The following is a 13,454-nucleotide window of genomic DNA, read 5'->3' on the forward strand; positions in this document are numbered from 1 at the left end:
TCGCTAGGTGGTGCTGAGTACCTGCGTGTGGTGCCGGTGTAATCCTGAAAAGCTCGCCAGTCAGCCCTCATCTGAAAAGTCTGGTTGTAACTGCAAGACTGACTTCTTACACCAGAGCTGCGCTCAGATTCTTTGCCGTGTGTCCTTTCCTAACAACTTTTCCTTTACCTTGATGGAAAAACGCCACGAGGTCGAGGTAAAGATGTGAAGGTGGATTCATAAGGACTTAGGAAAAGACACCCGAGGTGCTCAGAGAATCAAACTGCTCTGGCTTTAAAGAAAAAACCTAACACATGGACGATAAGTACAGTGACAAAAAGGCAAAGTTTCCTGTCCAACACAGAATCACCGCCACCCTTTTCCAGGAAAAACGCCTAAAATAATAAACCCAAAATGAATCTGCTCAACCATTTGGCCTAGATGCATAATTCTGGTCTCCTTTGAAGGTAAGAAGCTAAGGAATGTAAATCCATTGTAAATTAACATATTTATTTTACTATTACAGACTAAATGGAGATGGAAAAAATAGGATATTTTCATCCTTGCCGGGTAAAAAAAAAGAAGCTATATCTTAATGCAATAAACCATCATAAGATACATGATAATGCAACTGAATATCCTAATACACCTGGAACGCAATTGTAACTGTAAATACAACAGTTATTTTCAGAGTACACCAGGCGAATGTCCATATTTTGGCAATATTTACTCTTTAAATGTTGACCTTTATTGGGAGTTATCTTTAAAACGCATCAATCGATCCGAACAGGCCTTTCATTCGACACCCGTCATTGGATGTTTATGTAGCTCACCACCAAATGGCGAAAAAGACCCTGTGTTCCAAAGCGAGAGACGGCAAAGCTCCCGGGTATTGTGCAATAATGAAGTTGGCGCCCACCAATACTCCCAGCATCAAATCGGCTGATTTAAAACGGCGAAAACGGCACAAGTTGTTTTGATGATGGCGTGCTGCCAGCGCTGTGCCAGCTGCAATATTTTTTTTCTCCACCAGATTTTCGGCAACTCTGCCTCTGATTGGCTCGCACTGGTTGTCTGTGTCGGCGAAGGAGGTGGTTCTCAAACCTTTTTCACATCACTGAACCGTAAACCGACACCAGCGTCCCCCATCTGATAGGATGTTTGATTTCAGAAAGTGAATGAAACCCATTCCCAAAAACATTAACTCTGTGTTACTGTATGGATGGACTTGTAGTTCGAGCTTGGCATTGCGGCCGTCGCCATCTTGGTTTTTACGCTAGCTAGCTTGGTTAGCGAGGTTCATCCAAAATGCTGGGATGCTAAATTTCTAAACAAAATGTACTTACCAGAATTTACAGCCGCCTCCTAATAAGCTTTGTCAGCAGCGGATACGAGTCGCCTCTATCCTGATTGACTGGTCACCATGGTAGCGACTTGTCAACCACAAGGTAGCCCCGCCCTAAAGCCTCCCCTGCTTCCTGGTCTCTGTTCCTCTAAATGGGACCATAATTTACTAAATGAACATCATGCTGTGTTGAAGAAGACTTGAAACTAGCGACTGAGACCAGAAACTCATCAGGAAAGTGTTTACTGAGGGAATAAATCAGCTGACAAGTGGAAACAGTTTCTTTCTGCAGCCGCTGGAGTCGCCCCCTGCTGGCTGCTGGAGACATTAACATTAAAACAGTAGACGCCCAAAATAAAATAATAATAATGAGACCTTTAATGTGTCATAAACCCCTGAAAAAATAAGAGAGAAAGCAGGAAATAAATCTCGTGTGTGTTTGCAGCGTTGTAACATCATACAAACTGTTTTATTAAGTTACAGCCTGGTGACTCTTTAGATAAACACATTCACCTTCTGCTCCAACATGCGGCTCAGCTGTTAGATAAATATATTCTGCTCTGTGTGTGTTTACGTAACGATACTGGTACTTTACAAACATTACAGATACAGGCGACTTTACAAAATATTTTCAGTATGCAAAGTAAAAAGAATCCCTTCAAAGACAGAGGACGTAAAGACTTGAACCTTTCTACTTTGTCCTTTTCCCCTCCTCACACAGAAAACGTCTGTGGTCAGGTTTTTTCTGAAGATAAAGAATGTTAAAGTGACACAGCAGGGTCGGCGGCACATCCTGTCAGAGCTGAGTAACCGGATCAATCAAATACTCTTGATGGCTGAAAGCTTGTTGTGTTGCAAGTAGAGCGAGGCATTGTGGGTCCACTTCTCTGGGCAGCGGTCTGTGCGGTTTACTGAGGAGCACTGGTGACTAATTGTGGTAACGGTTCTTTTTGTAAGTTAGCAGATTGGAGATTCACTAAATAACGTCATTGCTTTGGGTTTTTGGAGCAGGAGTCAGGACGTGGTTAGCCTAGCTTAGCATAAAGGCTGGAAACCGCTAACCTGGCTCTGCCCCCTGTGGCAAAACATCCACCAACCAAGATCACTAACGTGTTGCTCTGCTTTGCTGTTAGTGTACAGATTAAACCTCAGTTTGTGGTTTCAGGGGAAGTTGCACGCTGGAAGTGTTTTCTTGTTGGTGCAGTGACTGAAAACCAAACCAACAATGACGGAAATGCTGCTTGATGTTCAGGGCATCAAAGTAACTCCCACTAAAACCACAAACTGCTGCGTTAGCTTACAGTTCGAACAACGGTTTGTCGGTGTGTTTTAGTAGTTTGCACCAGGCTAGCTGTTTCCACCTGCTTCTAGTCTTTATGCTAAGCTAGGCTGCTAACTTCCTCGCTCCAGCGCTGTGTTTGAACACAAAGACACTGAAACTCCTGCTTTAATTTGGGTCTTCACTTGAAGGTCAGTTTCATCTCGGTTTGCGTGTTTTTGACCTCTTCTTGTTGTCGAGTTGGAGGTCCAGCCTGAGACGTTTGTGGAGCTCAGACTCTGACCTGCAGTTCCCAGATTTATCAGAACTGACTGGTGGTTTGAGGGTTTGAATCCCTCCGGACGCAACACAAGTAAACCTCGGTGATACTGTAAGGGGCTTTGGATTAACGCCTCCACCGGCTGGAATCCAGCGAATGTTAAATTCTCATTTTTAAAACAAATTCTGACTCCGCCCCTCCCAGAGTCTCTGATCAGCGTCTTTCCTCCAGCTGTCAGCTGATTGGTCCACAGCGCCCTCAGGTGGTCCGGTGGAGCAGCAGCACGGTGAACACATTGTCCTCTGACTCCGCCCACGCACCTCCCTTCAGTTCCAGCCGCACCTCCTCCCCCTCGCTCAGCTGCAGGAGGCCCACGCCGGTGACCGGTCCCGGCTCCACCGCCTCCTGTCGGTGTACAGACGCCAGACCCCCGCCAGACCCCCTCCTCAGGACCACGTGGGCGGGGCCCGGCCTCAGGTCCAAGGTGAGGACGAACAGGTAGATCCCGGTCACGGGAGCCGTGAAGGTGCCGGCGTCGGAGAAAAACTGACCCCGGTTCAGAGATGCTTCTAACACGATGACGCCGGTCGAGACGCTCAGGGGGGATCCGGCCTCTGATAGGCTGGACGGGACAGGAGCAACACCTGGAGAGAAAAGCAGGGTCAGGAGTCTGTTGATTGAGACTGGAACCAGAAAAAACACCTGGACCTCGGCAAGGACTACTCAGACTGAGAGACTTGCTGCAGCTGCTCAGCTGGAAACAGCTATTTAGTCGACCTCACCTGATGACTCCCTCCTGCTTCGATGGTTTCCGCCTCCTCGCTTCTTCTTCTCTTTCTTCCCGTCTTTGTCCTTCACCAGCTGCCACAGTTTATCGAGCTCCAGCGTGGCGTCAGATCCCGCCAGCACTTCAGCATTACTGAAGACGTTCTTGAACACCCTCAGATGTTCCTCCAGCCCTCTCTTCAGCCACTTCACCTCCGCCTGCAGTTTGGCCTCCACGCCGCCGGCCGCCGCCTCTCTCTCTGCAGAAGTGTTGCTGAGTTTCTCCTCCAGCCGGAGCACCTTCAGCTCCAGCTCCTCCACGGCTCTCTCCAGGTTCCACAGATCGCTGCCGTCTCCTCCGTGCTCCGGACGCCTCCCCTCGGGCTGGAGGAGGACCTGACGCTCCCTGGATGCTACTCCGCTGCTGCTCCTCCTCACGCTGCCAGTCGGGAGCCAGTCGTCAGTGAGGAGGTGGGAGGAGGGCTGGTCAGCAGATGGAACCTCCTCTCTGGCTCCTGGGAGCAAAAATGACACTCAGTGTAAGAAAACCTGACCTGGGGGCCACAAGGTTTAAGATGTCCCTCATCTACTGTCTCCTCTCGCTGCTTCAATCAAACATTCTCAAAACACTGTGGCGGTTTACTTTTATTGGTGCATAAAACAACCAACCCTCAGGAAGTGTTTCTTCAGAGCTCACCAGCTGTCAAAATACTTTTTTTCCCTGCAGCAGAATTTTGTGCCCTCCAAATGAATCAAATCGCCAATGGTCATAATATTTCACTTCCTGTTCCCTTTGTCTAAAAACCCCATGAAAGCAACAACACTGTGGTCTGCAGGTAGGTTAGTCTGGACCTGAGGACAGAACGACTGGGCCCATCAGCTGGTCTGAAGGTCAGTCGGTGTTAAAATGGAGTAACCACAGCAAATATGGAAAATGAAATATTTACCAAGATGATAGAGAGAGAATGATGTTCTGTGGCATGTTGTTGGTATATTCAATTCAATTCAATTCAATTCAATTCAATTTTATTTATATAGCGCCAAATCACAACAACAGTTATCTCACAGCGCTTTTCATAAAAGAGCAGGTCTAGACCGTACTCTGTGATGATATTTACAGAAGCCCAACAGTTCCCACCAAGAGCAAGCACTAGGCGACAGAGGCAAGGAAAAACTTCCTTTTAAGAGGCAGAAACCTCGAGCAGAACCATGGCTCAGGGTGGGCGGCCATCTGCCTCGACCGGTTGGGGTGAGAGAGAGAGAGAGAGAGAAAGAGAGAGAAAAAGAGAGTGAAAGAGAGAGAGAGAGAGAGGGATGTAAGGAGAGAGAGAGGGGAGGGAGGCAGCCTACACAATATACACACAGAGGTACAGACAGCGAAGGTAATGTTGCTATAAACTAAATGAAAAATGGTACAGATATTTATAATAGTGTTAATGGTAACCATCGTAATGTTAATGATTATAATAACAATAAGACTAGCAACAATAGTCGTTGCAGTAGAGGGTGTCGAGCAGGAACACGGGGGCAGCAGGCGACCCGCAGCCACAGATCCAGACTCCACAGCTCCAGAGCCAGAAACACCTGCAGGAAGTGATAGGAGGAGAGAGGAGAGGGACGAGAAAGCACAAGACTACCAGAAAGGGGAGAAGTTGTGTTAGTAACATGCAATAATGGGATAAGGTTGCATACAGAGGGAGAGAAAGTAGAGGAGAGAGGAGCTCAGTGCATCATGGGAAATCCCCCGGCAGTCTAGGCCTATAGCAGCATAACTAAGGGATGGTTCAGGACTACCTGAGCCAGCCCTAACTATAAGCTTTATCAAAGAGGAAAGTCTTAAGCCTACTCTTAAATGTGGAGATGGTGTCTGCCTCCTGAACCCAAACTGGAACCTGGTTCCACAGGAGAGGAGCTTGATAGCTGAACGCTCTGGCTCCTAGTCTACTTTTAGAGACTCTAGGAACCACAAGTAACCCTGCATTCTGGGAGCGCAGTGCTCTGGTGGGGTAGTAAGGTACTATGAGCTCTTTAAGATAAGATGGTGCCTGACCATTAAGAGCTTTGTAGGTAAGAAGAATGATTTTAAATTCTATTCTGGATTTTACTGGAAGCCAATGCAAAGAAGCTAAAACAGGAGAAATGTGATCTCTTTTCCTGGTTCCTGTCAGAACACGTGCTGCAGCATTCTGGATCAGCTGAAGAGTCTTAATGGACTTTTTCGAGCAGCCTGATAATAAGGAATTGCAGTAATCCAGCCTAGAAGTAACAAATGCATGGACTAGTTTTTCTGCATCATTTTTAGACAGGATGTTCCTGATTTTCGCAATATTACGTAGGTGAAAAAATACTGGTGTTAAAATACACAAACGTATCTACGTGCGCACGTAGATGGAGAAAGTTACACATCCAGCTAAAATTCAGAAAGCTGCTGTTTGGTTAAGATGCACTGGCTCCAGTACTGGATCGTGTCCTGCTGATGTTTGCATGCAAACTGCAGAATCAGTATGCTAAGACGATATTTATATAATCCATATTGCATGGGATTACAAAACATACAAACCTTTTTGCAACAGCCAGTAAACACCGGCCATGTCCCGAATCCAAAGATCGGCAACACAGACAGAGAGGATGGAGGATTTTGTCCTCCATCCTTTACAGCGCAGTCGTGTCCAACATACTGACTATCGTTTGTACTTGTTCCTCAAAAGTACCTAGTTTCAAAAGTACTTCACTTCTTGTGACAGCAACTAAATTCACTAAAGACTGTTTTGGATTCAGCAACAAGGAAAACAGTTATTTATTATTTTGCCCTGCAGATGTGATCAGTGTGGGACTGCATGTTGATGAGGCGGAAGGAGGTGGAAACCAAAACTAACTGAAAACACTTGTGATCAGACAGAAATCTCACCACAACTCCGCAGAGAGGTTAACTTCAGCAGCTCACAGTCCCAAACAGAGCGAGGCTGGCTCCAGATTTTAGATGTTTATATTGCAAAACTCGTTTCCACTCCGTCACAAACTGTCTGGACTCACAGTGATTTATCAAAATGCAGTGGTGGTGGAAGCACTCACATCTTTTACTCAAGTAAAAGTAGTAATACCAAAGTAAATCCACAAAGGTATCAGCATCAAAATGTAGTTAAAGTACCAAAGTAGTCATTGTGCAGCATTTCAGAATATTAATTATATTATTAAAAATCACTTTAGTGTAGCAGCTGATGAAGCTGGAACTCATTTTAATTCCTTTATTTACTGCCAAATACTTGAATTTTTTTATTATACAGCGGCATCATTTATTTGTTGATACTATTTTGGATTAATAATCTAAATACGCAAAGCAACGAATAAAATTAGCAAATAAATGTAGTAAAAAGTGAAAACACTCCTACTACCCTGAGTAAAAGTACTTTATTTCCACCCCTGTGAGAACGTGCAGGTGCTTCGTACCTGGCCTGTTGCCCAGCAGGGACGTGATGCTCAGGTTGTGTCCTCTCAGCTGCTCCTGCAGGTGCCTCAGCTGCTCCTTCAGGGCCGGGATGGAGTGGGCCTCCTGGTCCTGGACGGGCCACTCCAGGAACTCCAGCACCTCCTCCCCGAGCAGCAGCTCCAGCACGTCGCTGTGTCGGATGGCGTCTTTCAGCAGAGAGTTAAAGGAGCCGGACAGGTGCTGCATCTCCGCCAACAGCCGCCTGTCGGTCTCCTTCAGCCCGGAGACCTCGGCCAGACCCACCGCCACGGAGCTGCTCAGCTGGGACAGGCTGCGGTTCAGAGCCCCGGTCCTGGTCTGCTCCGTGTTCAGAGACTCCTTCACCTGCAGGAGGAGGGCGATGTAGTTTCACTTAAAGACAAGTGTAGTGTATTATACAGGGGAGACCGGGGGCAATTGTAACAATTTTTGGTTTCTTTGTCATAGCTGAAGAACTTCTGGAACTAGCTGGATACAATTTTTTTAGAGGTGTGTTTGTGTTTTACTTCTTAACAGTCATCACTTTTTTTTTTTACAAGCAATGTTAAAATCACAGTATTGATGTGAAATGTTACGTCTGCCCCCACGTGCAGAGGCAAACACACATAATTCCTTCATATAAATCCCAAAGATTAGGGCTGTCCCCGACTAAGGATGTATATAGTCGAATCAGGTGTGTTTTTGTGCAAAGCGATTGGGGGGGGGGGTTACACACAGTAGCTCCGCTTTAATCTTGCAAAGCTGCCGTGCTGCCGACAACTGCATGCACGTCGCGGTTCCTCGCTGGTCTATTTCAAGTAGCCGGCTGTTTAAAAACAATAAAATATGAAAATGATCCTCGTTTCGCTGCGAAGCTTCGACTGTGAGACTGACAGTCGAATCAGGCTCCGCCCATCGAAGCATCAAAGCTTCGACTGTTTCGGGGTCAGCCCTACCGAGGGTTTCGTACAGACAAAGGTTTAAACTGAACACTTTTCTGACATTATTAGAAAGATAGTATCGTCTATTATTTTCTAGATTGAGCTTCAACACTACAAACTAAAAATCAAAGAATGTTGATCTCTTGATGAATATATGTTGATATAATATTATTATTACAGTATTTAAAGTTAAGACGACTTCGTGAGACATTGAAGATACTGAAAGCATGAGCAAATGGCTCTTAGTGGGAATTGAACCCCGGTCCCCAGAATGAAATGGCCAAAAGATGTAACAATTGGACTATGCTGCAAAACACACATTATATAGAATATACACCGGATATTTAAACTGACCACAAACACTTTTCTGAAAATTATCAGAAAAAAAAATACATATATATATATTGATGTTCTTTCTAAGCTGGACACTATTTTAGATGATTCAGGGGTTAATTGTAACACAGTGTTACCTAATTGAAAAAGCTAATATTTGACAAAGACATCAAATATTATACAACAGAATGGTCATCAAAAAAAGACTGAATCAGCGTATCAGCATCAGAAAAATACTATAGATGAAAATAAGTACTTGCATAGCTCAAAAATAAGTCTTAAAAACGTTGACAAGTTTGTCTCCTTGGCTTGTCCTTCGGCAGGCAGAGAGTGATGGCCACATGATGAGTTTCATGGTTCTGTCTCGTTTCTGATTGGTGCAATTTGAGATGTCACAATTGCCCCCGGTCTCCCCTAGTTTTCTGCCTGTCAACAAATCTCATGTTCAGACTCAAACTCGCAGCGTGTCAGTCCGTCTCAGTACTTTGACTTCCTGTCTGTTCAAAAAGAATTTGAATACAAAATGAGTCTCTACTAGAAAACTGTTTTAACGTTTCATCTTTCATACCTGCTGGAGGCCATATTGGAGCGTCTCCACTGCCGGCTCCCAGTCGCTGGCCCCGGCCCACTGCCCCTCCCCTCCCTCGCTGTTCTCCAGGGCTAATCGGTTCTCGTTGGTCAGCTCTGTCACATTGGCCACGCCCCTCTCCAGTCGCGCAACGGCGGCCATCAGCCCCTTGCAGTCGCAGTCCCCGGTGTTGTGTTTGTTGAGGGCGATGTACAGATTGTCCATGTCGTCTTCCATGTCCTGCAGCCGTTGGTCCTGCTGACTCAGGTTCCCCGCCAGCTCGCCCACCTGCCTCAGCACCACCTCCCTCGCCGCCTCCACCTCCAGCCCTGTTTCCATGAACTGGACCTGACTGGTCCGGGCCGTGCTATTGATCTGCTTCTCGAGCTCCTTATAGTTCCGCTTCAGCTGCTGGACATTCCCCGAGGTCACCTCCACGTCCTCCATCAGCCCGCCGACCTGCACAACAACACGGAATTAAGAGACCTTTAAACCTTTTTTTTCTTTTACAGTCTCCCTTCATTTATTTTCTTATTCTTATTTTATTTATAAGGTGCACTTGTATCACCTAATGTTAGGGGTGTGTTGATACACAGAGCTCACGGGACTACACACTATTTTTAAGAAAGATTTAATGATGAAATATATGGCTGGGAAAAAAGTTACAAAATGCAAAACAATGCAGGTGCATTTTGAAATGTTGCTACATACTCATTTTGTGTCTTGTCTGTCACTTATTGTTTCTACCTGGTCCCCAAAATGCTGCCACATAAACGATTTAAAAGTGCTAATTTCACCCTCACACTCCGTCGCACTATTACGAAACACCTTTTCACCCCACGGAGAAATATCGTAACATTAATATGTCGTCACACTCCTACCTAACGTGTAAGTCACATGGAGGAGGATTTTCCTTTTATTCAAAGCTATTTTACAAGATGTGCTAAGAAAACCTTGTTGAATACAATACAGTATGATGGCCTCTAGCAGGTTAATCTGACTATGCTTCTATTGTTTAGATGTTTGTCTCGTCACACAAAAATTAAATCATTAATCACCAAATAGCCGCGTGTTGAGCCTCCGGGTCAGATTCGCTTCATGGTATTTATTTGCATATTTTAAGAACTTATAAATGGATATGGAAGGATCTGATTCTGAAGTTTTCTCTGTGTTTGTGCTTTAAAAGCAGCAGCACAGGGACATTCATGTAAAAGTCCAACAAGCCTTCGTGTTATTTATTAACTCTGTACACTTTCGTGCAGAAGTGCTGCATTAAATGTAGACATCATTGAGCAACATGTCCACGAAGCCTGATATACATATTTTTGCAGAAATGAAATACTAATGAACCTTATTGGTGTAGTTTAGTTTTAACTTCACGCTGTATGTTAAATTATTTCTTGGCATCAGTCGGTATCCTGTTTGATTTCCTGTGTGAGTCTAAAGCATCAAACATGAATAAAAGGCCTCTGCAGGTTTAAGCGAGTTCAGTCCAGATGCTCAGGCTGTTTGTCACCCCAGGTTTTAGGAAGCAGTTCGCACACTTGTTTTAATAAAACTGAATTTTTACGTGAAGCACTTTGAGCAGCATTTCTTGTGTGAAAGGTACTCTATAAATAAAGTTTATTATTATTATGTAAGTTTTATACTTGGTGAAGATGAATAAACGTTTAATGTGTCCAGCCAATTTTTTCATTTTCACCTGCAGCGCCTTGTTTTGAAATAAGAAACATACTTTGCTGCCTCATGCGCGTCTTTCTCCAGAGATAAATAACCTTTTGTCTCTGTGCTGCTCAATGTTGACTCACTCATCGTGTTTAGTGAGGAGGTCTAGATGTCCAACACTTTAGTCCAGAGACAGACAAACATACTGCTGTCTTCATCATATCCTAACAGATTCTATATTTTTATCTCCATTATCTTGAGATGTTAAATTATTTTCTTGCGCAGACAACATACAGTATTATCTGACATTTTGTGCAAACATCTTCTTTGGGGGGCTGCAATGATCCCCGTGAATCCTGACATTTTGTCTGACCCCCCATTTCCTTTACTGCCTCCACGCCTCCTCCAGATGTCTACTTATACAGAAGAAATATTAAAATCTAACAGGTAGATTTTACACATCCTGGTTCTTTTTTTAGCTCCACTACTGACAACCCTTTACAGAAGTGACTGTAATGAACGCTGCAGCCTCTGGGGGGCGCTAGTTAACAGGACTATCTGCAGAGTTCACATCACTGCTGACGGTGACTGTAAACAGGGTCATGTCTGTCCAGAAGTAATAAATATGTTTTGGTTCAACGCACCTTCACTGTGTTGTTGACCACCATGTTGTCCAGGCGTTCGATGGCCTCCCAGAGCGCCGAGGTGTCTGAGGGCTGCGGCGGCGGCGGCAGGCGGGGGGGAGACTGAGTGGGAGGAGGGAGGTGGTGCTCCAGCTGATCCTCAGGGGTCTGATCCTGTTCCAGCTTCAGCTCAGCCAGCGTGGCGTTCATGGCCTGCAGGCTGACCTAGGATCAGACACAAAATATCAAAATGTAAAAGAAAATACTTTTCTGCTGTTAATATTTCTCTCTTTTGATTGAAAGACAAGATTAAATGATTAATCATCATCTAAAGTCAAAATCATCCAGTTGTCCACTGACCTGCAGCATCTTGTTGTGGCGTTTCAGCTTCATGTCGATGTCCGTCTTAAAGCTGGTGAGGTTGTAGTGCAGCATTGCATGCTGGGAGTGCAGCCTGTACTCCATGTCTGCCCGCTGGTTCTCCATCTGCCTCCGGACCTCCCTGACCTGCTCAGACACCTCATGCAGTTTGGTATCCAAGCGCTCCTCCGTTGCCTCGTCAAGCTCGTCGGGGCCGTCCGCGGGCCCTGCCTGCAGCTCCGCCTCCGCACTCAGCTGGCTGCTCTTCAGCTGGGCCACGTCACGGGCCAGGTCCCCTACCTGCGGCTCAGGTGCTCCAGTGAGCGGTTGAAACCCTCCAGGACCGGCTGCAGCTGGGACATGACCAGGGCCATCATGTGGGGAACGGGGAGGGCAGCGGGGGCTTGCGGGTACGGGAAGGCGGCAGCGGCGTCCACCCCATCTACAGCTGAACACAAACGCTCAATCAGTTATGATTCAAAACAATTTCCATGAGAGAGGTTTTACATCCCTTGGAGCCGCCCCCCTTTGGTGCTCCAGGTTTCTCACGGGCAGCAGAAAGACAACATTTCCCCTTCTGCTGCTCACAGAGCAGATTCTCTGAAACAAAGTAGAGAATCGCTGTGAAGCAGCTGTGTTGAGAATGGTTCATTGTTTCGGAGCATCTGATGGAGTCAACATGGCGACGCTCTGGCATTCAATCTGAGACAAACCCAGCAGCCTTACTGCTTTCATTATTGTTATTTAGTTCACTTATAAACAGTCCTCAGCAGATTTTAAATACTGCAGCAGACTGACGCCTTTCTGATACGAGTGTGGTGGTCCTGATCACCTGATCAAAAGGTTGGCCCTCAAAGACATACGGACTCCAAAAGCAATTTTCAGGTTCCCACGTTTCATTTTTACCAGCAAATATGTGTGACTGATGACTAAAAGACAGAATGACCTCATTACAGAACTTCAATACTTAAAGTCAGCACCAGAAGAATTAAAACTGTTGAAGCCCCCAGAGTCATGCAGCCAGTTAGCATGTTAGCACGCTCTGTTAGTGTGAGGTTCTGACCTGTCGGTGGCGCTAGATGAAAACATGAAGTTATTTGCACTCTTCCTCTGGGAAATAAGATTATCTGAACCAGATTTTGACATTTTTAGTCTCTAAAATAAAAACAAGATCACACAAAGATTCCTTACACCCACGACACTCCCTCCCTAAACACAAGCTAATTTAAGCTAACAACACACACACTAATGGCTCTCTGGGGGCTCCGCTCTAAAACTGAACCAGTTTCCAAACTGGAATATAAACACAGCGCAGCCTGGAAAACAACCCAGTAGGGAAACACAAACGGCTGAAACGGCTCTGAGCCTGCTTCCTCTCCTGCCCTCTGAAAACACCGATGTTGATGCTGCTGAAGCACAGAGGGGCCAGTCAGGAGATTCTGAGGCTTCACGGTCAAATACTGTGTTGAAATGCAGAGAGATTAGATGAGTTTGTTTCTGTTGGTTCTGCAGAGACGGACGGAGTGAAGCCAGAACACACACGGACCGCAGGGTGCTGCCGGTCCTCCAGCTGGACCTCATTCATCGGGGGCCTGAGACGCCTCAGGGCTCAGTGGATCCATCTGATCCGGCCTGTTGTTGTTATTTCTGAAACAAACCCAACTGTGCTTACGTTTCCTGCCATTTATCGGCCTCACTAATCCAGAGAGATGAGAAAGTAGGAGCTGAACGCAAAGAACAGAGCGCCATCCCCAGATATCAATCACATCTGCTTCCTGAGACATGTTGCTAACCGAGAAACTACTTCAACTGAAAAATCTTTTTAATCTTCAGCAGCTTCGATTCTGTGGGTGCAACTGCCCAAACACATCCTTCTCCTACCTGTATCCAGG

At 45.8% G+C, this 13,454-nt stretch overlaps 1 pseudogene; it reads right to left on the reverse strand.

The window, feature by feature from the left end:
* Window positions 1–1,774: 1,774 nt before the first annotated feature.
* LOC119913450 lies at window positions 1,775–12,214 on the reverse strand (annotated as a pseudogene).
* Window positions 12,215–13,454: the final 1,240 nt, after the last annotated feature.

The sequence above is a fragment of the Micropterus salmoides genome, unplaced genomic scaffold (genome assembly GCF_014851395.1).
Source record: "Micropterus salmoides isolate LMB-PRFRI ecotype aquatic unplaced genomic scaffold, ASM1485139v1 Ms_hic_scaffold_2, whole genome shotgun sequence".
NCBI lineage: Eukaryota > Metazoa > Chordata > Actinopteri > Centrarchiformes > Centrarchidae > Micropterus > Micropterus salmoides.